This window comes from Mus caroli, chromosome 2, assembly GCF_900094665.2.
Source record: "Mus caroli chromosome 2, CAROLI_EIJ_v1.1, whole genome shotgun sequence".
Classification (NCBI taxonomy): Eukaryota; Metazoa; Chordata; class Mammalia; order Rodentia; family Muridae; genus Mus; species Mus caroli.
This window is the reverse complement of record NC_034571.1, coordinates 16,216,964-16,220,204: the sequence shown is the minus strand read 5'-3', so window position 1 is coordinate 16,220,204 and position 3,241 is coordinate 16,216,964.

Sequence of the window (3,241 nt, the reverse complement as noted above, 5' to 3'; positions counted from 1 at the left end):
ATGGTAGATATTTAAATCTACTCCCAACAAGTTTCCTATCCTAGAACATGTAACCACGACACCCCATGGAGAGGACTGTGACAATCAGTCATGTAAAGACAACACCTGAAGTCCTTCCACATGCGATAAACCTAAAATCCTTCCCTAAAATCTCAGACCAAGCCAATAGAAAGCATATGCGTCTAGATCCCAACCTACCCCAAAATGTTTATAAGCTCCTATCAACAAGGAATAAAGTGCATGAGTTATTTCACCAAAGATCATCTGAGAGTGACTGTCTTATTGAACTGTAACACTCTAAAAAAGAGTTTTCTCTCAGGAAGTTTTCGTAGCTGGACCTCGACCTGACCCAACCAGCCAGGTGTGCAAGACTGACCATAGCCACTTCCTGATCAGTAGCCCTGACCTTGGCCCTTTGCTGCTTGCTACCGACTCCAGGGCAACAGAAAGCCTGGGAGCGTGCCTTGCTCTGGCTTCTTGTATAAGAAGACAGCTGGTATGTAGACTGGCAGATAACTTTGTTTTAAAACTTCATGTGGACAACTATTTTAGCATTTGAGTAGGCCACCCCAGTACCATCTAAAAGCTATATCTGGGGTATGAAATGCACTGTTAATGTTAATGGTGTTCCATTATACATGCTGGGTCATGCTTTGTCTACATGTTTTCAAGTTTTCCTTGGAATTTTAGTTACTGAATTTTAATTTAAATGTTATATTTGGATCTCTGAGTTTTTGTTTTACATGCATTGGTGTTTGGCCTGCATATATGTCTGTGTGAGGATGACAGATCTCATAGAACTAGAGCTATAGATAGTTGTGAGCTGTTATGTGGGTGCTAGGAATTTAACCTGGGTCCCTTGGAAGAGCAGCCAGTGCTCTTAACTGCCGAATCATTTCTCCATACCCGATTTGGAATTTTTTTTATACACTATTTCTTTAGATGTTTTTCACTCCTGCTTTTTCTACTGTCTTTCTGTGGCACTCTTTGTATGTCACCAATGTGTTGATATGAAACCATCAGGTTTCAATAGAAAGAAATCTCAGTACCTATTTATTTGGGTCCATACTGTTCACTTCTGCTCCTCAGACTGGATAATTTCAATTGAACTGTTTTTTGGCTCATTAATTTTCTCTTCATTTCATAGCTTAGATTTTTCTACTAAGTCAACCCATTATTTTTTACTTTATAATTTCATGCTTTATATTATTAATTATAGCCCCTCTCTTTAGTGATCTTTTATATTGGGTGTAGCATCATTCCCATTCTTTCCTTGAATTATTTTTTTTTTTAATTTTTATTAAGTACTAGGTATCTAACCCAAGACCCCATCCGTGTTTAGCAAATGTGATCCACTTGTTAGCCACACTTGAGCCCTTGGACATTAGTAATGTGAAAAAAGACAATGTCTATATGGCCCAGGATGGTCTTTGACTCACTGTGTAGTCCAGGTTATCTTCAATCTGGTCATTCTCCCATTTTGCAAGTGCTGTGATGGCAGTTCCGTGCCAGAATACCTCCTTGAATTCTTTAGACATGATTTCATTTAACTCTTCAAATTTATTTAATAGATGACTTTAAATGTTTGCACATTATATCTAACCTTTAGGCTGTCTTAGCTTCTATCTTAGTTAGGGTTTCTATGGCTGTGAAAAGATGCCATGACCAGAAGTAACTTGGAGAGGAAAGGGTTTATTTTATCTTATACTGCCAGTTAACAATCTATTGCCGATGGAAGTCAGGGCAGAAACTGAATCATGACAAGAGCCTGGAGGTAAGAACAAAACCTGAATCCATGGACGATTGCTGCTTATTAGTTTGCTCCCCGTGGCGTGCTCAGACTAATTTCTTATAATACCTAGAATCACCACCAGCCCTGGGATGGCACTGCCCACAGTGAAATGGGCATCCCCACCTCAATGAAGAAAATGCCTGTAGGCCAATTCTATGAAGACATTTTCTTATTCTTCTTTTTATTTAAATTTGACTTGATTATGGATTGTCTTCTATTATCCATCTATAGTGACTTTAGTGACTGAAAGTTTTGTTGAGTACAATAGTCTGGACTGGTGTTATCTGTGCTCTCTTAGAATCTCTTGGATCTCTTTTAAAGCTTCTGTTGAGAAGCCACATGTAATTCTTTTATACATCTTTATTGGATATTTTCTTTATTTACATTTCAAATGTTAGTCCCTTTCCTGCCCCCCTCCTAGAAGCCCCTTATCCAATTCCCCCTACCCCTGCTTCTATGAAGGTGTTCCTCCACCCACCCAATCCTGCAACCCTGCCCTTGATTCCCCTACACTGGGGCATTTATTAAGCCTTCATAGGACCAAGGACCTCTCCTCCCATTGATATCTGACAAGGCCATTCTCTGCTACATATGCAGCTGGAACCATGTGTACTCCTTGGTTGGTGGCTTAGTCCCTGAGAGCTCATGGGGGTCTGGTTGGTTGATATTATTGTTCTTCCTATGGGATCGCAAACCCCTTCAGCTCCTTCTGTCCTTTCTCTAACTCCTCCATTGGGGACCCTGAGCTCAGTCCAGTGGTTGACTGCGAGCATCTGACGTGTATCTGTAAGGTTCTGGTAGGGCCTCTCAGGAGACAGCTATACCAGGCTCCTTTCAGCAAGTACTTCTTAGCATCTGCAATAGTGTCGGGCGGGGGTTTGGTGACTGTATGTGGGATGAATCTTCAGGTGGGATACTCTCTGAAAGGCCTTCCCTCAGTCTCTGCTCTACACTTGGTTTCCATATTTGCTCCCATGAGTATTTTGTTCCCCTTTCTAAGAAGTACTGAAGCACCCACACTTTGGTCTTCCTTCTTCTTAAGCTTTATGTGGTCTGTGAATTGTATCTTGGGTATTCTGAGCTTTTGGGCTAATATCCATTTATCAGTGAGTGCATACCATGTGTGTTCTTCGTGATTGGGTTACCTCACTCAAGATGCTATTTTCTTGTTCCATCCATTTGCCTGAGAATTTGATGAATTCACTGTTAATAGCTGAGTAGTACTCCATTGTGTAAAGGTACCACGTTTTCTGTATACATTCCACTGTTGAAGGTCATCCGGGTTCAACATTTCTTTAGGTGCTTCTCAGCCATTTGATATTCCTCAGTTGAGAATTCTCTGTTTAGCTCTGTGCCCCATTTTTTTATTAAAATATATTTTTATTACATATTTTCCTCAATTAAATTTCCAATACTAGCCCAAAAGTCCCCCATACCCTCCCCCCCCCC